Source organism: Macrobrachium rosenbergii, chromosome 36, assembly GCF_040412425.1.
Source record: "Macrobrachium rosenbergii isolate ZJJX-2024 chromosome 36, ASM4041242v1, whole genome shotgun sequence".
Lineage (NCBI taxonomy): Eukaryota > Metazoa > Arthropoda > Malacostraca > Decapoda > Palaemonidae > Macrobrachium > Macrobrachium rosenbergii.
Window position 1 is genome coordinate 1,664,258 of NC_089776.1, and position 24,564 is coordinate 1,688,821.

The window sequence follows — 24,564 nt, forward strand, 5'->3', positions numbered from 1 at the left end:
AACTTCCGGAATGCGAGGGATGGACCAAGCCATCGACTTCGTGAGCTCTCAGGTGGAAGGTACCGGTATCGCCGTTGTCAGCTGCCGAGTACCTCCTATGACCGCTTCACGAAGTCAGGAGGAAGATGTGTCCTTAGACACTTCTTCCTTGGGAGAGACTACTAGCGAAAACGTTGATGACATCCAGGTTAGGAATGTTGAGCCTTCGGAAAGTACCACGGCTCCCTAATACTGTAGGCCAAAGTAACGAATGATCTGGATCCTCGACACAAAGTCCAAGGAGGAGGGGAACAAGAAGGACTCAAACCCGACAGTAGATGCCAATGGATTTGGAGTCCACCTAAGACATCCGAGGAGTTGAGGTATCATCTCCATCCCTGTTCTTCCATCTTCTACGCCAAGGCCGGAATAAGATGAGAGATGGTCCTAAGAGGGCATATCTCTATCTGACGACTCTCATAAGGCGAGTGCAGAGCACGGACAGGAACCCTGAACGAGAGTCACATGCCACCCAGGGAACAGTTCCCTGGGACAGCACAACTGAAGAAGCTTCTCATCCGTAGCTAACTCTTGACTGAGGAGAAGAAGGCTACTTCAGATAGAAGACTAGGTCGCAAGGGCCTACGTTCTTCACAAATGAAAAGGAGAGAAGCAACCCTCGGCGGAGAAGATGAGGAAGTCCAGACTTGAAGAGCGACTCTGACCCGAGAAGAAGTTCCGTCAACGACACCATCAGCAAAGACAAATCCAGTCCCTGGGACAGTGTTGCAGAGGACTTCAAGGGATATCCAGCTATATCTGTTGCTGCTCAGCGAGAAAGCCCTAAGCTTGCAAGGAAAGCTGGAAAGTCTCCCAGTCCTGAACACACAGGGATGTACTGCCTCAAGAACCACTTCTTGTGTAGCTGCTACAGGAGGTAGGGTCAAGCGGAATTCTTCTCAATGCCTCGGCTATCAGGTCGGATGAAGGCGAAGTCTTCAAGTATTTGTCTGTAACTTGGGGTGAGCAATGCTTGTGAACCCATAGCGAAACGAAAAAATATGGAGGGAAAAAACATAGATATCTAGTTTTTCCCAAAAAGACGGCATGCCTCAATGGAGCGGCCCCTGGTCTGTTATGAAGGAGCGAGAAAAACTACCAACTTATTGTGCAGGGAGGCAACAGAAGGATGGTAGGGATTTCTCAGTCGAGCAATCTTTGCATGAATCTTCATGAAGAAAAGAGTGAGCAGCACATTCCATCCCGATCACTCAAACCCGAGGCTAGGCTTGCCTACCAATACATCCCCACCAGGAATGCATCTGGTTAATTGAGCTGACCAGTGTGCAATAGAACAAAACTTGAGTACCTGCAAATGTCGATAGATGAAACAGGAGGAAAAAACGATTGCCTCTTGTTTGTCAACAAATGCCACTACTGTGGTTTTGTTGTTCAATGAAACCAGTGAGTGTCGCAAAGCTCATCCTGAATTCTTGGACGGCCAAAAGGCTGCCCTGAGCCCAGGGCGGTGATGAGAAGGTACTAATTGTCTTGGTCACACCTTCAAGACAAGGTCTTACCGGTGTGCGCCTGTTCCTCAATCGGTGAATCCGTAAGCAGACACAAGATGTGAGGGGATTATGCAAGCATATTTGAAGGTTCCTTCAATCAAGCATTAGCCTAACTCCTTCCTCATACTTTGACGAGGAAAGAAGGATGGAGGAATGGAAGCAGACTTCCATTCTCCACCATGGGGAAGCTTCTGCAAGATGACAGGGTACCGAGACAATTAGCTCTAGCCGGGCTGGCATTTCCCGAATCGGGAGCACGGGAGAGGAGGCGGGATGGAAGTTCGATGGAAAGAATTGCCGAGACCTAAGGGGAATGGATACTTCTCCTGAAGGAATCCATTCCCAGGTCTCGGCAATGTCGCTGCCAGTTCCAGAGACTCGATAAGTATCATTTTGTCCAGGCATCAGCAGTAGAAGAACCTCTTCTGGTCAATACTTATTTTCTCTCTTCCTTTCTTCCCTCCTCCCATATGGGAAAGAGGGTGGAAAGAGACAGTTATGTGCACTTTCCTAAAAGGGAAGAAGAGGACTATGTGTTCTGTAATCTTTCTGAAGCCTGGGACTTCTTAGCTAAGGAGTTGAGGGGGGCTGGCTTGAACTCAAGGTCAAGTTGAGATGACTAAGACCCAAAGGTCTTGGCCGTTGTCCAAAGGACAAGGCAGTGCCCTGGTAAGAACCTTGATTACCAAGGTATCTAGCAAATCTCTGAAAGAGAAAGGCAGAACCAAGTAAAGGTTTGTTCCCAAGGGTCGAGCCAACTCGGGACTTGCGAAACCAGAGATCCGAATTGGGACAAAGTCCTTCTTCTTAGCACCAGAATTGCCCAAAAAACTGCAGTCGGCAAGACCCTCCGAGGCAAGAAGAATTCATATTCTGTCGAGGCAGGGGAGAAGCTTGGTGATTAAGCCTGAATTAACTCCTTTGAAGAAAAGAATTCATCAGGTCGAGAACGCTCGGAAGCCAGGACCGTGGCGGTCCCCGACACTCTCGGCCCCTCGGGAACTGCAAGGGTTGTGAGTGATGAAGATTATTCATTGGGGGAGTCGTGGTCCTGTCCCAGGGATCCTTGCGCCGATGAATCAGCGCGAAGTTCTCCGGAAACACGAGGGCGATTGCAACTTGAAGAGAAAGACCCTCGCTGTTTCCGATGTGTGAAACTCCTATACCTCTCCCCTTGGAGGGAGACCTTGACAGATCCCATGAAACCCTCCTCGGCTACCTGGTTATACTATGAGAGAATCTGGGGACCGACACCCAAAGCACGCCAGGCAGCCGAACTCCGAAGAAGTTCATCGGAGTTCTCTCTGTCCGTCTCGCGCCTCTCGGAACAACCGAGAGGAGAAGAGAACAGGTGAGGAGAAAGAGTATCCCTACCTGTCCTGCCAGTAAGATAAGCAGGAGAGGCGGACCGTGAGCGATAATCAACCGAAAGAGATTACTGCCACACGGGGAAAGAAGAGCACTTGTGCCGTGGCAAAGCGCTTTCCTGGGAAGAGCAAAAAGTTCACTCGAACATAGCCGAGAACCCGAATCGGAAAAAACCAAGCAGGGCCGGGCTGAGCCACACCGAACCGAGCTGATCACGTGAACGCGATCCAGCTGGTTGGTATGTGGTGGACTGGGAGGCAGGCAGGGAGAGCCAGTCTCACAAGCTGAGCCGAGCCAAGCCTTCGCGCAAACACAATCGGAGCTGGGCAGGCCGGAGCTCGTTTGCCGTGAACTATTGCTAGTTTTCCGAACTCTAAACTCCTTTGAGGCCGAGGCCCCTCGAGAAGAAGGTTCAAAGGGAAATTCTGTGTCTGCTATCTTGCATGCTCGAACCCTAAGTTTCAAGACAAGAATGAAGCCCGGCTGAGCAACCGAAGCATCTGGCAGGCAGTATCAAGACACCTGGTGTCTAGGCACCCAGACACCCGGGTGTCTCAGTACCCAGACACCCGGACGTCTCGGCACCCAGACACCCGTGTGTCCCAGCAACCAGACACCTGGGTGTCTCGGCACTTTCTCTCATCCTGTGCCTCTCGTCAGGAGAGTGCTCGTGATTCATAAAATTCGAGCTATCCACGAGACTCCCAAAACTCAGGAGCGGCTGCTTTCAGTTTCCTAAGAGATCAAAAGAGCCAAGCACAGAACCAGTCTTAGACGCAGACTTCCAAGACTGGAACGATGGCGTGGCCTCAAGAGGCCGCGTTCTCACGGCCCCCGAAACACAAGACCCCACAGGAGAATGCAAATCGGGAAAAGCCGAGAGAAGCTTGTCTCCCAGAAGAGAGTCAGTCCGTTAGAAGTCCCGCAGGACTCCCAAAGGGAATCTCTTCCCTGCTTCTTCTGATGTTCGAACCGACAGGATTGAGACACCAGGCTGGGAACCCGACTGAGCACTGGCAAACACTCGGGGAGCGCTTGTGGTGCTGGCAGGAAGAGCCAAGACACCTGGGTGCCTCGGCCCTTTCTCTCGCACTGCTCCCGAACTGGGCCAAGGAAAATCTCTCCAGAACAGATCGGGATACTTGATACTCCATAGAATCTCGAGTACTCGGAGTGGATCGCGAACAAGCGCCCGAAGCAGCCCCCGTCTTAGAGGCGGAACCTCTAGGACTGGGAACGGGATCGCAAACCGAGGTCTGAGAGCCCTGTGGCTTCCGAAACACAAAACCCAGGGCTATGTGAATCGGTTTCCTAACCCGAAGTTCGGGAAGAACCAATGCGAGACCCGCTGCCTCCTCAGAAGGAGGCAGTCCCTAGACGTCCAAGGGCATCAAGGGGAAGAAGCAGCCTTCCTCTCCTTCGGCCGACGGAGGTCTGTCCGATTCTCGGGACCCCCTTGGACTTCGGGAGAGGAGGGGAAGACGCAGCAGAAGACGAAATCAAAGATAAGATGAAGAAGACGGCGGCTACTTCCACAGGGCGACTTCCTTCACCTCCACTCCGATATCTTCTACAGGATGGTGGACATCGTAACCTACGGGGTAGCTGGCAGGAACACAACAGAAGTGGCCCTGGGCACAACAGCCAGGAGAAGTGGCAGGCATGATCAGGACAGCCGATACAGGAGCTACGGCAGAGGTTTGGAGGGCAAGAGCTATTGCAACGGCCAAGAACGTCACTTCCACAAGGCGACTTCCTTCACCTTCAAGCCGACATCTTCTACAGGATGGCAGACATTGTAACCTCCAGGGCAGCTGGCAGGAACACAACGGAAACGGCCCCGGGCACGACCACTAGGAGAAGTAGCGGGCATGATCAGGACAGCCGATGCAGGAGCTACGTTAGCAGTTCAGAAGGCAGGAGTTACTGCAGCAGACAGAAATGTCACATGAAAGTCACCAGCAGCGACAGGAACAATCAGGGCGGCTGCGGCAGGAGACCAGGAAGAGCAGTCCATAGACTGTCATTGAGTTAACAAGAGCATAACACAGGGAACAGCAGCAGCAGATGGACCACAGATACGCCGAAGGCAGTGCAACAGCATACATGAAGACCAGCAATGACAGCGATCAATCCACATCGGTGGGAACAGAGTCAGAATGATCCCGACGTGGAAATATATCATCTAACCAGGTAATGTGGTCGATCCCGAAGCAACACTAAATGAACGTCGGGACTGCTTAATGTGAGATATCCATTGATATATCCAGCCAACTACTGCTGTGTCTGCGATGCTCACTGTCAGCCTCAAAGAAAAAGCAAAGTTGATTAGTAGAGGGAGACTCCTCTCGCTACAAGGGGAACTGCCCTACGCAGTGGGAGGAGGTACTCTAGAAGAGGTCGCCCAATCGCTCCCCGCCCCTGGTCTTCACCCAACGAGCGAGCGAAGAGGGCGAAGGAGAGAGATCTACAAAAGGGGAAAAGGAAGAACCTACGGGAAGAGAAAAAGGACAGAGGGGAGGCCACCAAGGGCGCCGTGGAAGCAGAACTTGCCGACGACGCCCGCAACCTCCTACTCGCCCTGTAGTTCTCCAAGCGCAGGCAGCAAGCAACACTCAGCATAAGTAGGAAGGAAGTGGTGATGCCCCTTATACATGAAGGGCGGAAGCCCAAGAAGGGAAGCGAACTCTTACGTCCCGATCAATGTAGGGGAGCGAAGATATTTTGTCCCCAACTATATCTCCGAATGTACAGGGGCGCCTTCAGTATCTACATAAAGGGCTGCTGGAAGAGAAGCATTACCACTCGGTTACGCTTCTCCAATTACGCCCTTGGCTGTCAAACCCAAGACACAGCGCAGGGAACCACGGCTTAAGCAAGGTTATCACAAATCGTGGGTTTGTATTAATAAATATCAAACACATGTATATATAAACAAAAATACAGAAAGATCCGACCGGGATAATCAGAGCTTAATGACAGTCAGGCAGAGAGAACCAATAACACTTCTGCAACGCATGACGGCCGAAAGTAAACTGGAATGTTTACATCCGGGCAGGCGGGTATTCCTGCCTACCTGGCGATAGTTACTGCCTAACCACCTTGCTCAAGAGTTTAACGGCCGTTTCCAGCCTACGCCTGAAAGTAATTCCTAATGTAAAGGACCGAGGGTTTGTATATTGTGTCGGAACAATATAAAAATAAATGCCCTAATGAGGTTAGGCCAGGACATGGTATTCTAGGAAAGGTTTGTTCCCATCTTTTTACACTCGCCCTAAAGTTTTTCTTCATAACCTATAAAAATATATGCTATCAATAAAAATTTCCTTCATAACCCATGTACACTACCACTGTACATGTTTTCCATTCAGATATTGGAGAGGCAAATAAACAAGCAACTGTGAGGATAAAGTAAACAAACGGTGAACAACCTACCCTACACAAGTCATGAGTCAGATGACAGCTCACTGCAGTAAAACCAAGCTTTATGGTCTTATATAATTATTATTATAATATTATGGAAAACAGTAATCACTAATTAGAATACCACTACTGTAGGAAAACAAATCCCTTACCTAGATATGGGCGTTCTGGTGTTGTTGCTATCCCAGGCAAGATAATTCCTGGTTGCTTCCGTCCATCTTTTGTAACAAACTTATGGGACGTAATCGTTCAAATTTCTCCCTAATAAGGGTGGTACTTCTTTTGCTTGTGGCAATGGAATTGCATGAATGCACTACATGGTAAGAAAATCTGAAAAGGAAATGTGCCACAAAGCACTAAGATATTGCTTGAAGCAGAACCACACAAATCAAGATGGTTTACTGTATTGGTAAAGTCCAACGCTATGTTTGGAATTGTTATGTACTTATATAATTTCATATTTCTGAAAATACACAGTAAAAATAGATCACAAAATATAAAATAACAATTTTTAAAGTAAATTGTATTTTTCCTAACTATACAAACTTGAGGTCCTTTACATTAGGAATTACTTTCAGGTGTAGGCTGGAAACGGCCATTAAACTCTTGAGCAAGGTGGTTAGGCAGTAACTACCACCAGGTAGTCGGGGATACCCACCTACCCGCCCGGATCTAAACATTCCAGTTTGCCTTTCGGTCCAGATTCAGATTGAGGGGTGGCATGAGGTGGGCATAAAGTGTAAAGGTCGTCGGGTTTGTATAGTTAGGAAAAATACAATTTACTTTCCAAATTGTTATTTGTTCCAACACAATATACAAACCCTCGGTCCTTTACATTAGGATGACTCACTGATTGGAGGGAGGAATCTGAGTGAGTCTCCTGAACTGACTGGAGTTCTGCACACCTGGGTTACTCTTCCTGGTCGGAAGAGTGAGGAGGAGTACCGTGCCTCTGACATATTGATCGGAGTGTAGGAACTGCAAGATCAAATGTCAGATACTGGACCTTTTCGCATGAGTGAGGAAACGTAACTCCTATGAAATAGGCTGGAAGAATCTTAGAGTTGGAGGCAGTAAGGCAAAGCCGAGATAGGGTTCCCTTATTGCCAGTCTCTCCTTCCTCCCCTTGCTAGAGGAAGGAGCAGAATTGCTCCTATGATTCTATAAGAAAAATAGAATGGGTGCTCGATGTGTAGTCTTATCTTGCATCAGTGCCAGTTCCAGCAGCTATTGGTTCGAGTCCTATTCTCACCCCTAAGGAGGAGAAGTTGAAGGACGGGGAAGGAGGAGGAAGAGAGGCCAGTCACTCTCGGAATCCTTCTCACTTCCAGAACCAACACCTTAGGCGAGATGCTACTCGTCCTCTTGAAGAAGCCAGGTAAGACAACACAACTTGTTGAGCAGCCACCACAGAGCCAAGGAAAAAGGGTTCCGAGGGCCTGTGGGCAAGACCGAAGGAAGAAGACAAGAGTGTGGTCTAAGAGATCACGTCTTGCTTCCAGACCGACAGAAACTTCAGGAATGCGAGGGATGGACCAAGCCATCGACTTTGTGAGCTCTCGGGTGAAAGGTACCGGTATCGTCATTGTCAGCTGCCAAGTACCTCCTTTGATCGCTTCACAAAGTCAGGAGAAGATGTGTCCTTAGACACTTACTTGGGAGAGACAGTACTAGCGAAAACATTGACGACATCCAGGTTAGGAATGTCGAACCTTTCGGAAAGTACCACAACTCCCAATAGGACAAAGTAACGAATGATCTGGATCATCAACACAAAGTCCAAAGAGGAGGGGAACAAGAAGGACTCGAACCCAACAGTCGATGCCAATGGATTCGGAGTCCACCTACGACATCCCTGTTCTTCCATCTTCTACGCCAAGGCCAGGGTAAGATGAGAGATGGTCCTAAGAGGGCATATCTCTATCCAACGACTCTCATAAGGCGCGTGCAGAGCATGGACAAGAACCCTAAACGAGTCGCATGCCACACAGGAAACAGTTCCCTGGGAGAGCACGATTGAAGAAGCTTCTCGTCCATAGCTAACTCTTGACTAAGGAGACGAAGGCTACTTCAGATAGAAGACTAGGTCGCAAGGGCCTACGTTCTTCACAAATGAAAGGGAGAGAAGCAACCCTCGGCAGAGAAGACGAGGAAGTCCAGACTTGACGAGCGACTCTGACCCGAAAAGAAGTTCCGACAACAACACCACCAGCGAAGACGGATCCAGTCCCTGGGACAGCATTGCAGAGGACTTCAAGGGATATCCAGCTATATCCGTTGCCGCTCGGCGAGAAAGCCTGTGCTTGCAAGGAAAGCTGGAAAGTCTCCCAGTCCTGAACACAGGGATGTACTGCCTCAAGAACTGCTTCTTGTGTAGCTGCTACAGAAGGTTGGGTCAAGCGGAATTCTTCTCGATGCCTCGGCAATCAGGTCGGATGAAGGCGAACTCTTCAAGTATTTGTCTGTAACTCGGGGTGAGCAATGCTTGTGAACCCCTAGCGAAACAGACGAATACGGAGGGAAAAAACGTTGATATCGAGTTTTCACCAAAAAGACAGCATGCCTCAACGGAGCGGCCGCTGGTCTGGTATGAAGGAGCGAGAAAAAACTACCGACTTATTGTGCAGGGAGGCAACAGAAGGACGGTAGGGATTTCTCAGTCGAGCAGTCTCTGCATGAATCTTCGTGAAGAAAGAGTGAGTAGCATGTTCCGTCCCGATCACTCAAACCCGAGGCCAGGCTTGCCTACCAATACATTGTGGAAGTATTTGAAAGTTGGGTTTGTGTGATAAGATTTACTTTTGTTCATGTGTTGTTTATTTGATGTGTTTTCTGCCATTGTGTTGTTGTGTGTACATTTTGTTTATGAATGTGTTGTTCGTCTGAGTGTTTGTTTATTTTGTCTTTTTTTATTGCAGTCGAATTGATTGATAGTGGAGCTCCCTTTCAACTGTAGAATAAAATTTCTGTTGGCATCATATGATGAAGATGAGGGATACTGACAAGTGCCATCTCTAGGGACTACAATGGTTGGGAGATTGAAGTTGAGGGCCCTGTGCAACAACATCAAGCTGAGTGATATCTAAGACAAGGAGTGATTTTTTTTTGGACAAACTTTGTGTGCTGAGTGCATCTGGGGTTTAATGTTGAGGAGAATTCTTAAGGTGCTGCCAATGAATAGTTTCCTCTGCCAATAAATATAATGTGGTGATAGTGATTCCATAGTCAAGACTGGGGAGGTTTGGTTAAGATGTAAGTTCAAGTAAAAGGAGACAGGTGGCTGGCAAAATCCAGTCGTGTATTATTCACTGACAGTTGGCACAGTAAAAGGATTAAATACAGAGACACCCACCAAGAACTTTGAACATTCCCAGGTCGTAAAGTTTGAGTAATAGGGGTGGAGATCATTTAATTTGGAACTGTAAATAATTTAAGTTACAGTCTTTTCTTTTGGTAGTATTAAGATTGATGAGTTAAGGAGTTAGGTTTAAAAGGTTTTGGTGATCTGTAGTATTAAGTTGAGATGTTTAAGTATAGGAAGATTGTTTTGGTAAATATCCAAAGGTAGGAAGTAAGTGTAATGTTAAGGAAATAAATTAGGTTAAGGAAAATTAGGGTTTAATTTAATAACCTTCAAAACTGTTCCCATCATACTGCCCCAATTGTGTACTATAAAAGCCCACAACATCCCCATTGGGAAACATCTGGTTAATTGAGCTGTCCAGTGCAATAGAACAACACTGCAGTACCTGCAAATGTCGAGATGAAACAGGAGGAAAAACGATTGCTTCTTGTTCAAGGCAAATGCCACTACTGTGGTTTTGTTGTTCGACCTGAATTAAACCAGTGAAGAAAAGAAAACCCATTCTGAATTCTCGGATGGCCAAAAGGCTGTCCCTGAGCCCAGGACGGCGATCGAGAAGATACTAAGGGTCTTGGGGCTTGAAGGTTATTCACGTTTGAGTTGCGTGTCCTAATCAAGATGTATCTACAGTAGAGGCGTGGTGTTACCATTAAAAGATTAAAGAATAATTTCCTGGTTGTGATAGGGCACGTTCATTTTTGAAGCGTCACAAAAATGACCTGTTGCAGCTCCCCATGAGCCAGAACATTAAAGATCACAGCAAAGATCCCTCCCAGTATCATTCTGGTTTCATACCTTAGACATTTGGAAGCAACCATTGAAAATATATCTCCTGATAACATCATCAATTATGATGAAACAAATCTGTCAGATGACCCTGGAAGGAAAAAAGTTATGTTCGAAGAGGATGCAAATATCCTGAAAAGATAATGAATTCAACAAAGTCTTCAGTGTCACTAAAGTTTGCTTGTACAGCATCTGGAAAAATGCTTCCTCCATACGTAGTTTACAAAGAAAAGCACCTCTATGACTCATGGACTGAAGCGGACCTTCCAATACAAGATATAAAAGTTCACTGATAGTGGGTGAACCCGACAGTACAACGTTTGAGGATTGGTTTTCAAAGTAATCCTCTCTTATGCAAGATCAAAAGAAGGAAAAAGTTATGGTGACAATCTTGCCAGTCATGTGAGTTTGGCTGTGGTGAGTGCTTGTGAGGATCATAATACTTCATTTGTTCTCCTCCCTCCAAATTCGACACACCTCACGCCAACCCTTGGATGTGTCAGTATTTGGACCTATGAAGACACACTGGCAATCTCTATTAAGTGAATTCAAAGCAACTGCACTGGGTAGGAAATGTGCTGCCCTCCCTAAGACCAAATTCCCTAGGCAACTGGCTAAACTCATGGAGAAACTTCAGAAAAACCAAGCAAAAAATATACAAAGTGGGTTCCGAAAATGTGGGATATATCCCTTGAGTGCGGAAGAGGTACTGTCTCGTCTCCCAGAAGCAGACAGGATAAGTGCTATTAGTATTGGTGCAGGTACAGCTAATGAGCATGAGGATTCAGCAGGTCATGCAACTCCACTGCAAAGGCCCCCTCAAGCTGAACCCAACACCAGTGAGGCAAGTGGTGCCAGTACTTGTGCTAATTCAGAGGTGGTACCAGTACGTTCTGCTCTCGATGCATCCTTGGTTAACATGCTTTCAAATTATAGGTATGGTCCTTCTACTTCAACACCTGCTCGTGGTAAAAAAAAAGAAGCTGTTAGTTTCCCCTGGAAAAAGTGTGACAAGTAAAAGACTTGGTCAGCATAGCATTTCAAGTGACAGTAGTGATAGTGGCGATATTGATGATGTTATTTTGAATGCTTCAAGCCCTGAACCTGAACCTATAATACTCAAACGTAACAAAAATAAAAAGTTGAACACTGGTATACAGCAGAGAAAACCAGTTCCATTAACCCTGGGATCAACTGCAAAACAAGATGGGATGACACGCAAGATGGATGAGACAGAATTGACTGCATTAATAATTGATGGAGGAGACACTGAAATAATGCATGAAGACGAAGCAGATACAGATGTGATACTAGAAGATGAAGCAAATACTGATGTGGTACGAGAAGATGAGGGAGACATCTCTCAGGAGGACTTTGAAGGAACGGAGGCCCAAGGATGGAGTGGAGATCATATCAAAACCAAAAACAGTGACAATAATAATAAGGAATTTTCAGCAGCAAGAGAAACCACAGGAAATGAAGGAGGCCAGAATCCTAAACTACATGAGTGGGTGGTAGTTCAGGTGTGTGGCAAACGCAAGAAGCATTACTATATGTCGGTAATTACTGAGGTGATGCCCAATCTCACAGTCAGGTTTTTGCAACATGTCAGAGGATTAGATAATAGAGAACGAATATTTGATGTTGATGTCAGAATCTCACAGTCAGGTTTTTGCAACATGTCAGAGGATTAGATAATAGAGAACGAATGATATTTGATGTTGATGTCAATAACTGGCCAAAATAATGTATACTAGCACTCAGGAATATGTCTTTCTATAGTTTTCCTTTTTTTTTCTACAATGAAAATTGTCTGTGATGAGCAAGATGCCCTTATTTTTTTGTATTAGTACTGTAGATGGTGTATTTCAATGGCTGGTAGCTAAGCATTCAGGAATTTGTCTTTCCAAAGAGAATTATTTTTTATATCTAGGATTTTGTCTCCAAAAGATTTATTTTTTTATTTCTAACTTACTTGTCAAACTTACTTGTCATATGCTGGTGACCTTTAACATTTAATAAGCAAAATGCCTTCATTTTATTGTATTAGTGTTTTCTTTGATTTTCTTTCAGCATTGTTTGTGATAATGAAACCATTTCTTGTAATTAAGCATTAGAATAGTGTCAGGGTGTTTATTAGTTGTATTAAATGGAGATTTAGTTAATATGTTCTGCCAAAGAAATAAGGAACAAGTCTGATAGTCTAGTATTATATTACTTTAATTTTTGAGCCATTTTTTGCTGATCTAATTGTCAGGTTAAATAAACTATCCTCAAAGGAAGAAATATATTTTCTCATGTCAGTAATATCTCCCACAGACTGGCAATTTGGTCCAAATCAGCACCAAATTGCAGAGAATCTTTTTAAAACTTTAAAAGTGTCCAAATTCACAATACCTGTGTCAACAGAAAAAGCCAGAGGCATAGATGATCCATCTACAGCATATTTTAATGACTGTCCGAACTCTCCCCTGTATGTGTCAACTCATCAAAATTAAAGCTGAATTCGGACACCAAATAATGTATTATTGACATAATAAAATTGCTCACAAATTTTTGTGTGTTATCATTTCAAGTCTCATGGGCCAGCTATATATACAATGCTAACATCTGCTCTAGATAAAAAAACAAGAGTTGGGTATAAGAAAAACATGAAAAAGCATCCGAACTTGCCCAATCTTACAGTACTCTACGAGAGGTCGCCCGATCGCTCCCTGCCCCTGGACTTCGCCCGACGAGTGGGCGAAGAGGGCGAAAGAGAGAGATCTACTAAAGGGGAGGAAGAACCTACGGGAAGAGAAAAAAGGACGGAGGGGAGGCCACTAAGGGCGTCGTGGAAGCGGAACTTATCAACGAAGCCAGCAACATCCCACCCGGCCCGTAATTCTCCAAGCGCAGGAGGCGAGCAACACTCAGCATAAATAGGAAGAAATTAGTAATGCCCCTTACACACAGAGGGCGGAAGCCTGAGAAGGGAACGAACTCTTACGTCCCAATCAATGTAGGGGAGTGAAGATATTACGTCCCCAACTATATCTCTGAAAGTACAGGGGCGCCTTTCAGTATTTACGTAAAGGGCTGCTGGAAGAGAAGCATTACCACTTGGTTACGCTACTCCAGTTACAACCTTGGCTGTCAAACCCAAGGCACAGGCAGGGAACGACGGCTTATGCAAGGTTATCACAAATTGTGGGTTTGTATTAATAAATATCAAACACACGTATATATAAACAAAAATACAGAAAGATCCCACCGGGATAATAAGAGCTTAACGACAGTCAGGAGGAGAGAACGAAAACACATCAGCAACGCATGGCGGCCAAAAGCAAACTGGAATGTTTACATCCGGGCAGGAGGGTATCCCCGCCTACCTGGCGGTAGTTACTGCCTAACCACCTTGCTCAAGAGTTTAACAGCCGTTTCCAGCCTACGCCTGAAAGTAATTCCTAATGTAAAGGACCGAGGGTTTGTACATTGTGTCGGAACAAATATGTATGTATACTAGTTGGCATGGTACATCTGTGATACGACAATAAGTTCAAAATATCGAGATACAAAGATTAATATTTACTTTGATATTTCTTTTAAAGAATGAACCAGCTCTTATAGAAAATGGGTAGTTTTAGTAAGATAAGGAAGTAAATTTCTCACTTTCTACCATCCAGAATTGGCAAGTCATACAGACATTGTACGACAATTTGTCGCTAAATGCTGCTCATTGGGCAATATTAAGATACACTGATACACATTTACTCTATAATATTTTTTAAAGAGAGAGAGCCAGTTTTTAATGTAGATAATGTGTATTTTAGTAGGAAAGTAAAGTCCATTTCTCATTTACACCTAAAAAGTCATAAAGAAATTTTGCAACAATTTTTTGCTCGGTGCCACTCAAACGCCGGTAATTGTGATGAACAAAAATGTAAAAAAACACTTAAAAAAATTTCTTTTAGCAATAATATTTCAGAATATATTTATTTAGACATATACCACCCCAAAACTGTAAAAAACTAAAGATCAATAAGTCCTCGAAATTAGACGATCACCGCAAACAGGCCAGGGTGTCTTCTGCCTTATTGGTTAGTGGATTAGGTGTTGTTTTGGGGTGAAACACAGCGTAAATACTGACATACCGCTGCACTTCCCTTTCAAATGCTGATTTAGCAATGGCAGTTTAGCAGAAAGGAAGCCATTTTAGACGGCCTATGTTACCCCTTATCTATAGTAAGCATTTCAGGGCACACACAACCTAACCACACCTACCTTTGCCTAACCTAACCTCAATTAGCGTGAAAGTATACCTATTTTAATAGTAGGCTTTGCACATCACCCCTCCTGAAAAATGACCCCTGTGCATTGCCACAATGATTCCCACAGCTGTAGGATACTCTAATCATACACACAGCCAAATTATTACTCTTACTTTTTGCTGTCAGCAGACTCCTCCTTCCTGATTGACAGACTTCAACAACCCACACACTGACTAGACTAGTCATTCTGTGAGCTTAACTTTCTTCAGAGAGAGAAAGAGGGATAGACAGATTAGGGGGGACAGACAGAGAAAGAGGAGGAGGAGAGAGAGAGAGGTAATTAATTAGGGAAGGAAGCATCAATATTTGGTGTTTGACCTTACTAAAATAATACAAAACCCCTTAATATGTACAGTAACTTAACACAACCACCTAACCTAACCTAGGGTGCCGTGCCCCTACCTAGGTCTAGCGGGGGGGCTTTGCCCGCCCCTGCGACCCCCCCTTAAGGGCACAACCCAACACATCAAACAAACACCAAATATTGATGCGGACCTTTTGTAAAGAATTACGGAGAGAGAGCCTGACCCTGACCGTTGGGACTCTGGTCAAATCTCACAAGTGGCCCAGAATCAAGTTTAGCCTTTTCAAAGAGTCCTTTTCCCGATCGTTGTTCTTGCTGAAGAATTTGACCTTCATTTTGGTGTGAATGCTTAGTTCACCTCTCCTCTACTGTATGTGACACTCCCTCCAACCTTTGTCTGAGAACAACAGGGGTTCCTTCCCTCTGGGTCTTGGGTTGGGGTGGGGGGTGCGGGGGAAGCAAATATCCTTCATTCGTCCCCTAATCAAGGGTGCCCTATCACTACCTGTCTTCAGCAAAAAGAAAGAGCATCATTTGGGATGAAGGAACCATCACAGCAATGAACAGGGGTCATGGTTTTCTGGCGGGGAGGTCCTGGGGGAGGGTGGCAAAGCCCCATTACCAGGTAAGGACACCAAGATGTCCTACTAAGCAAGCTTAGGCAAGGGTAGGTTTGGTTGGGTCGTAAATTCCCCCCGAAATAAATGACCCCAACTACTGCTAGGGTCAGGGGGTAGCACAGGCCAGACACACACGTGACTACCCCATTCGCCGTCTACACTGGCTCCTCCGATACCCTGCCAAGGAGGGAAGGCCACTGGGCTACACAAGAAAGCAACATGTCCTGGAGCACAGCAGGAGAATCACTTACCCGCAATCTCTTGTATATAAACGACGACGACAACAAACATGGCCAAGAGAGCCACACACGTAAAGTTTGCAGGAAAACTTGTTGTGAGGTAATAGTAGTAGTAATAGGAGCCTTGATCTTTGCAACGGTTCCCTCCCTCCTCCTACTTTACCTCAGGTCGTGCTTGTTTAGGACCATTTTCTCCTTGGTATCATACGATTACGATATATTCTTCCTCTTTTTCACCTTCCTCTTATTGTTAATAGGTACTAAATGTTTCTGATGAATTCTTTCCTCTTTCACCTTTAGACAGATGTGCGAACAGTGAGATGTCACTACGAGTTCCTCTTTGTCTTCCTGGCCTGGCTGCTGCTCGAATCCACACAAATTCCCACTACAGATTGTTGCATTCTGGCCACTCAAGTAGAAGATGCTCTGCTCTAGGCTCTCGATTCCTTCTTCACGACATCATCATTTAGCATTTGTAAACTCCGCGCTCAATGCGTTCTCTATGAAGAACATCCCGTTTTCTGCGGGCGGAATATATATTTTTTATTATCATAATTGTAAACTGCGTATATGTTATCTTCTCTAAGCAAGCAATCATGTTTTCTCCGGACTGAATAAATATTTATTATCATAACTGTGAATTGCGTATATGTTGTCTTTACTAAGCAATCATGTTTTCTCCGGGCGGAATAAATATTTATTATCATAATTGTAAACTGCGTATATGTTGTCTCTTCTAAGGAATCATGTATTTCGTACAAGTAACAAGTTATTTATCACTATGTTCTCTGTATGTACATGTACTGTTTTTTTAAGGAATTGGTTTGACCTCAGGTCACCTGTAAATCTTTTGTACCAGCGGTCTCTGCGAACTACGCAGACGTCCTCATCCCGCTTTATAAGCAGCTAGTTTTCATCAATAAATCTGGTCAGTGTTTGAAAACCACATGACCAGTTGGGCGACACAATACACACCAGACCCGGCCCAAAACATGAACCAACTGCAAGAGGACTTTGAAAAGAGCCAAACACAGTGCAGCAAATGCTTCCATGCCAAAGAGAACCTTTGGTACAAACAAAACCCCCACAAAGACAGCTGGTACTACAACTCAAGAATAAAGGAAATGAATTGAGAGTTAACAGAACAAGGAAGCTCTTCAGGAAACAACCCACAGATGAACTACATGCTGTCCTAAGAGATGTAATGAACCATGCGACCCAAACAGCCAGAGAAGTAAAGCAGGAAACCTGGCTGATGTGGTGCTCTCAGACGACCCGTCTAACCCCAATTGCGAAAATATGGTGGTGGTTCAACAAGGTATCAGGAAAGATCAGACCAGCACAAGCACATCATCCCAACCCAAAGGCAGAAACGAACAGACTTGAGCAACATTTTGCTGACAGGACCAAAATGGCACATCTGCCACCAGCCACAAGGGAAAGGCAGATGACACTAGATCCAGGGAGATGGCTAGCTATCAACACAAAGTGCAATGAGCCTGACGACACTGACACCCCATTCACAATGAATGAGCTGAACAAAGCCCTCCAAAAAGGAAAGAACACAGCTCCAGGATCAGACATGATCACATACAGCATGCTGAAAAATATGGGAACAGCAGCCAAGGAAGTATATCTCCACATAATCAACAGAACATACACTGAGCAAGTCAGACCCACAATGGAATCAACAAAACACACAGCCAATTCCCAAACCCAAGGAACCAAACTCCTACAGGCCCATCTCTCTCATCAGCTGCACAGAAAAGACCACAGAGAGAATGGTACTAAACAGACTCCTATGGAAAACAGGACCGCTACATCATTGACTATATGGCTACAAAGAAGGAATGGGCACACAAGAATGCCTAGCAGATGTAATGTCAACAGTTAACAACAGAAAAGTGATCATAGTTTTTCTCGATCCAGGAAAAGCCTATGAACTAGCCAGCGCAGCTGTCATCCTTGCAATCTTGGTGGACAAGAGTGTTAAGGGTCACCTGTTAGCAGGACCAAAGGATACATGCAAAACAGACAAGCCAGAGTCACCTTCCATGGAGCAAGTGTAAGGACGGGATTGAGTGACATACTGGCTGGGTGTTGACTGGTTTATTGGTAGTTCCTTACTGAATGAATGTACAGAATCTTCGAAGATGTTATTGGCGTGTGCAAGCGGTAAAGTAGCATCTACACACAGACAGGGGAAAACAGAGGTAATGATTCAGGCATCTGTGTTTGTCGGCAGACAAACAGATGGCGATATTGAGAGACATAATAAACGTACAGTGATGAAACATATATCAATGGAAAGGCCAGGAAATTCTACATATGGCCAATTCCATGAGATTCGAGACAGATTAATGAATACAATGCAATAGCATAATATATGTGAAATGGCGAGACATTTGGCGCCTTCACAAACAGAAACATACATACAGTTTGATACAGCAGATTCAGTGGAACATTATGAGTACATGATTAGAATGCTTGCATGGCAATTCAAGTAGTGGTGATTGTACATAAATCAAGACAACAATGGTTAGGGAGAAACAGACGGAAATATCGCATAGTAGAAGTTTCGTTCCTTCAGAGAAAGAAAACAAGATGAGCTTTGTTTTGTCTTGTCCCCTCTGATGGATGACGAACACACGAACACACACGTGTTTGGAAGAGATGGTGTCGGGGTGACGGTCTCTTACACAAGCTCAGATTTTCTCAATTTAGAAAATGGAACACCACAGGGAGGAATACTTAGCCCCTTCCTCTTCAATGTACTGATGGAAAATGTAGCCACAATCACCCTCCCAAAGGGAGTTGAAATTTTCATATCTGCAGACAATGTGTGCTTGGTGAGCAAAAACAGGTAGGCTACAGATCCTACCAAAATATGCAGAATGCAGTAACACAAATTGAAAATAGCTGTACAGATCTAGATCTAAAAATCAATACAGCAAAAACCAAAGCAATGGCGATCAAACATGATCTAAACCCAAACGAAATACAACTCATGGTGAACCCATTGAATGGGCAGAAAACTTTGTGTACCTGGGAGTAAATATCAACAAACAACTCTGTCCACGTAAAGAAATAGAAATACTCAAGCAAAAAATCAAATGCAGGCACAATGCCATGAGAAGAATCACCTCTCTAAAACACGGAGCAGTATACCGTGCCCTCAGAACTTTCTACATACAGACAATAAGATCAGCTGTTGAGTACACAGCACCTGTCCTTACTCGCCTCACAAACACAGAACAAAAAAGCTTTGAGGTAATCCAGAACAATGCCCTAAGACTCATCACAGGTGCACCCATGTGGACTAACTTGTGTGTCTTGAGAAACGAGACAAATTTACAATCTCTAACTTACAGAATAGATCAGAGAAAGATATCCATACTGCTAAAAACCTTGAAAGGTAACAGGAACTGCCCACTCAAGAGTGAAGTCAAGAAAAAATTGAGCTTCACGAGGAACTAGACCCCGCCCCCCCAAGACATATGCTGGTGACCTCCTAGCAGCTTTAAGGAGAGTAGAAATGCAAAATCACGCTGGCATAATCAAGGAAGACACTCCAATCACAGAGTACAAAGAACAAGCACCCTGGGAGCCTGAACTATTCAAAATAAACTTTACAATCCTCCCTGCAAGCAAAGAAGCATGCACTGCTCAACAGCTAAGGCTAGCAGCCCAAGAGGCAATCAGGAAAACTGCAGCCACAAATGAATATTTTACGGATGGATCAGTAGATCTCAGCATCCCGGCAGCAGCAGCTGGGGTCCACTCAACCCTCAAAGGATGCTGGAGGCTCTCTGACAGTGCCTCCTCTCTACAAACTGAACTAATTGCCATTGCAAAAGCTCTGGAAGACTCTCAGCACAGGCAGGGAAACACAACAATTCATACTGACTTGAAAGGAGCAATACAGGCTATAACAAAAGAAAAAGCAAAAGAAAAAATCAGACTTCTATCAAGCATATGGGCAATTGCAAGCCTCCATCAAAACAGAAACAGGCAAATAACACTAAACTGGATTCCGAGTCATGTGGGAATCCAAGGAAATGAAGAAGCAGATTCTTTAGCAAAAAGTGGGTTGCTACACAGCAACATTAGTATCAAAATCACCCCCTTGCTCACACAACTGAAAAACAAGACAGTACCACACTGCCAACTGCAAGAAGAAAGCAAAGTTAGAAGAGCTGTTTTCGATGGCTCAAAAACCGCCAAATGGTACATGGACACTGTAAACCTAAAACCACACAATATAACCAAAGACATGTCATGGGCCCTAGCAGTCATAATCCATCGGCTAAGGCTAGGATACCTGTGCACATGGCAAAGAATAGGAGACAACCCCCAACCATGCAAGCACTGTGAAACAATCCCAGAAGAACCCCTGGAACACTACCTTCTTGATTGTACAGAAACAGAACAGCTAAGAACAAGTTATGAAGGTAATGAAAGAACAGCTACCCAAATAACAAAGCACATACTGACAAACATCCATGAATTTGCAGGCTTCCTATGCTCCTACCCACCACCACGGTAACTCTAAAGAATCCATACCTTTACCCACCCGCTCCCCTTCCCAATTCTTAAAACAGACACAACAGACCCGACCCTTACTTTAAACCAGACAGCAAATCAAAAACCATTCCATCTCATCTCTAACTGCTGACTCTTTAAAAATCACTCTCTCCCCTATCAAAATCACTTTTCATCCACCACAATCAACACCCAGCAAATGCACAAAACACACATACACAAGAATTAGGACCAGACAAGGAATATGGCTTTAGATCATCATGAGCTAGCATACTAGCTACCTGTGCCTGCTACTCAAATTCTTCTTTTTCCCCATCTGTTGGCATCTCCCACTAGCCAACACTCACTGCTATCATACTTTTGTCCTCATCTGATGGGTACCTTAGGGTTCAAAGAGGTTGCAACCTTGCCTGTTAAATCTTTCCACTTCAAAATCACCCCCACCAAAATCACTTTCATGCATCATAATAAAGTTTTCATCTAACCTACCCATCTCACAGACTCATCAACATAGAGTAACGGGCTGCTCTAGGAGCAAGAGCCCGTGCTGGCACAAGGCCAGCTAAATCTGAAACAACAACATCAATGAATCAGCAGTACTTGGAAGAGACAGCGTCGGGGCGACGAGAGACCCTGCAGTGACTACAGGCAGCTGAATCTCGCAACTGAACCTGATCACTACCCTCTGCCAAACATGCAAGATCTCACGGCCTCCTTTCACGGGGCCGAAATATTCTCTAAATTAGACCTTTTGAAATCTTACTTCCAGGTACTAGTTGCTCCAGAGAATATCCCAAAAACTGCCATGATCACGTCCTTCGGGTCCTACATCTTTGCCTTCTCCACCTTCGGCCTGAGGAACGCGGGGGCAACTTTCCAGAGGCTGATAGGCAGCATCCTAGGGGACCTGAACTGCATCTGTTACATGGGCAATATTCTAATTTTTTCCAGATCCCCCAAAGAGCACCTGTGGCACATCCAGGCAGTCCTGCAGCGCCTGCAGGAGAACGGCCTCATCGTCAGATTTGACAAGTGCACCTTCGGCATCGAAAAAGCTGACTTCCTGGGCCACGAGATATCCCCGGATGGTGTCTGCCCGCTCGCATCAAAGGTCGCAGATTTCACCAGGTTCCCCACCCCTACCTCCATCAAGGCCGCACAGGAATTCCTCGGGATGGTCAACTACTACAGAAGGTTCATCCCAGGGTCGCACACACCATGGCCCCCCTGACGGAGATCCTGAAGGGCCAACCGAAGTCCTTAGTGTGGGGACCCAGCCAGCAGCAGGCCTTCTCCCTGATGAAGGCCGCCCTTGCCGAGGCAACCGCCTTGGCCCACCAGGACCCCAGCGCCCCCCTCCAGCTGACGACGGATGCCAGCAACGTCGCCTGTGGGGCCGTCCTGGAGCAGATCATCGCCGGCGCCCCCCAGCCCATTGCCTTTTTCAATAAAAAGTTCAACCCCGCAGAGGCCCGCTACAGCACCTTCGACTGGGAACTCTGTGCAGTGTATCAGGCAGTACGCCACTTCAAGTTCCTCCTGGAGGGTACGCCCTTCACGATCTGGACGGACCACCAGCCGCTGGTCCATGCCTTCACAAAGCAGGGGGACGCATGGTCTTCCAGGCAGCAGCGGCGCCTCGCGGCCATTGCGAAGTTCACCTGCTAAATCAAGTACCTCCCCGGCAGGAAGAACCCTGTAGCAGACACCTTTTCCAGAATCAAGCTCAATGCGGTGCAGCTTGGGATCAACTATGAGGACCTCGCCCGGGAGCAGACCGCCGACCCAGAGACTGCAGCCTACCATACCGCCGTCACGTCCCTAGAGTGGAAGGACGTGACCCTCGCCCCTGGGGGACCAAAACTCCTGTGCGACGTAAGCACCGGCCAGCCTCGCGCCCTGGTGCCCGCCTCCCGCCGCCGTCTGGTGTTCGATGTCATCCACAGGCTGTCCCACCCCTCCGGCAGGACGACGGCCAAGCTGCTGACAGAGAAGTTTGTCTGGCAGGGGATGCGGAAGGACGTGAGGGCCTGGGCGAGACAGTGTATCCGGTGCCAAACCAGCAAGATAGGTCATCACACCGAGTCAGGGGTAGGCGAGTTTCCCCAGCCGGGGAGGCGGTATGGTCACATACACATAGACATCGTAGGCCCTCTTCCCCTGTCAGGCGGGGCCAGATACCTCCTGACGATCATCGACCGCTCAACCAGGTGGCCTGAAGTGACGCCCATGCAGGAAGCCACCACCAGTGCGTGCGCTGAGGGCCCCCCTCTCCAGCTGGATCAGCCGGTTCGGCATCCCAGACCACATAACCACCGGCAGGGGCCCGGCCTTCCTGTCTGAGATGTGGTCTGCCCTGGCACGCCTGCTGGGGACAGCTCACCACACCACCACAGCCAACGGATTGGTAGAGAGATTCCACAGGTCCCTGAAGGCATCCCTCATGGCCTGCTGCACTGCCGAGGATTGGAAGTACCAGCTGCCTTGGGTCCTCCTCGGGCTGAGAACTGTCCCCAGAGCCAACGGCGACCCGTCCGCAGCGGCAAAAATCTACGGGGAGCCCCTCGTAGTCCCAGGCAAACTCGTCACGGAAGATCATCACAACCCGCCAGTTCAGAGGCTCCGCGACATAGTCGGGAAGTTTGCCCCCTGCCAGCGGACGTATACCAACAGATCAACTGCCTTCACACCTCCCAGCCTGTCCTCCACCACCCACGTCTTCGTCAGGGATTATGCCGTCCGCCCCCCACTAACCAGACCCTACAGGGGGCCCTTCCGCATGCTTGAGAGGAACAACAAAGCCTTCCGCCTCGCCCTGCACAGGAAGGACGACTGGGTGTCTATCAACCGTCTCAAGCCCGCCCTCCTGGAGGAAACACCAGACGGCACCACGCAGCGCTCTCCTCGAGAACTGTCGCCTCCGCAAGCCAGGCCACCTCAAAAGGAGGTCGCGTGGCCGCCCCCGAAAGCAACCAGCCACAACCACAGCTAGCCGCTCCCACTCACACTGCACCCCCCAGCTGACTTCGCAGAGCCGTGGCACTCTCCAACATCCCAGCAGATACCTAGATTAATCAGACGTTACCCACATCTTGGGGGGGTGGAGTATTTGTAAAGTCCCCACTGAGCGAGTCTTCTATAATGAACACAATGTAGTAGCATAATATATGTGAAATGGCGAGACGCTTGGTGTCTTCACAAACAGAAACATACATACTGTTTGATACAGAAGATTCAGTGGAACATTATGAGTACATGATTAGAATGCTTGCATGGCAATGCAAGTAGTGGTGATTGTACATATATCAAGACAACAATAGTTAGGGAGAAACAGACGGAAATATTGTATGGTAGAAGTTTCATTCCTTCAGAGAAAGAAAACAAGATGAGCTTTGTTTTGTTTTGTCCCCTCCGATGGATGACGAACACACGAACGCACATGTGTGTTTGGAAGAGACGGCGCCGCGGCAACGGTCTCGTACATACTTGTCTCCCTGCTCATTATTTCGCACCTCTCTCACATATTTTGCCATTTCATCTTTTCCTGACATTTGGTTCCAGTGTTTCATCTAACTGTGCTCATCAGCTTTCCTCTCTTATGTTTTCCTTAAATTTCAATGCTGACTTTTCATTTATTTCATTTTTTCTGTAATCCATTCAGTTTTGCCTGAATTTAAGTCTAACTCTTTCATGTCCCCTTTAATTTGAAAAATCTATTTTTTTTATTCTCTGCTGGTCCCAGGTTACCTCATAAAGGCCATCTATCCTGTACCAGTCAATGAATATATTACTTTTATCATTATTTATATTTATTCCACATTCACTAGCTGTTTTCATAAGAATTAAGACTTTTTATGACTTTTACTGTACAAAACAGTGCCACAATTCTTTCAGCTTAGTTCCCAAACCCAGCTGAATTTCCTTTTTTTTTTTTTTTAAGTCACATGCTTTTTGGAATTATAATGATACTGTGTACATGAGTGACCCATTCCACAGCAGAATTCTCTGCAGTAATTTAGGATATATCAACTAGACACTGGATTTCTTTGAACTCTGAA

The 24,564-nt window shown here is 46.1% G+C and overlaps 1 protein-coding gene across 2 annotated transcripts in view; it reads right to left on the bottom strand.

Annotated features, from left to right (window-relative positions):
• LOC136856548 (uncharacterized) overlaps positions 1 to 16,336 on the bottom strand; it is a 156,563-nt gene extending 140,227 nt beyond the window's left edge. Inside the window, exons 1-2 of one of the 2 annotated variants that reach the window (XR_010858391.1) lie at positions 15,977 to 16,064; positions 6,494 to 6,671 (exon numbers count right to left, since the gene is read on the bottom strand). The gene's annotated coding sequence lies outside the window, so the exon portion shown is untranslated. Of the gene's footprint in view, positions 1 to 6,493; positions 6,672 to 15,976 lie in introns of both variants that reach the window. The other variant, XM_067134387.1, reaches the window with a different exon arrangement.
• Positions 16,337 to 24,564: the final 8,228 nt, after the last annotated feature.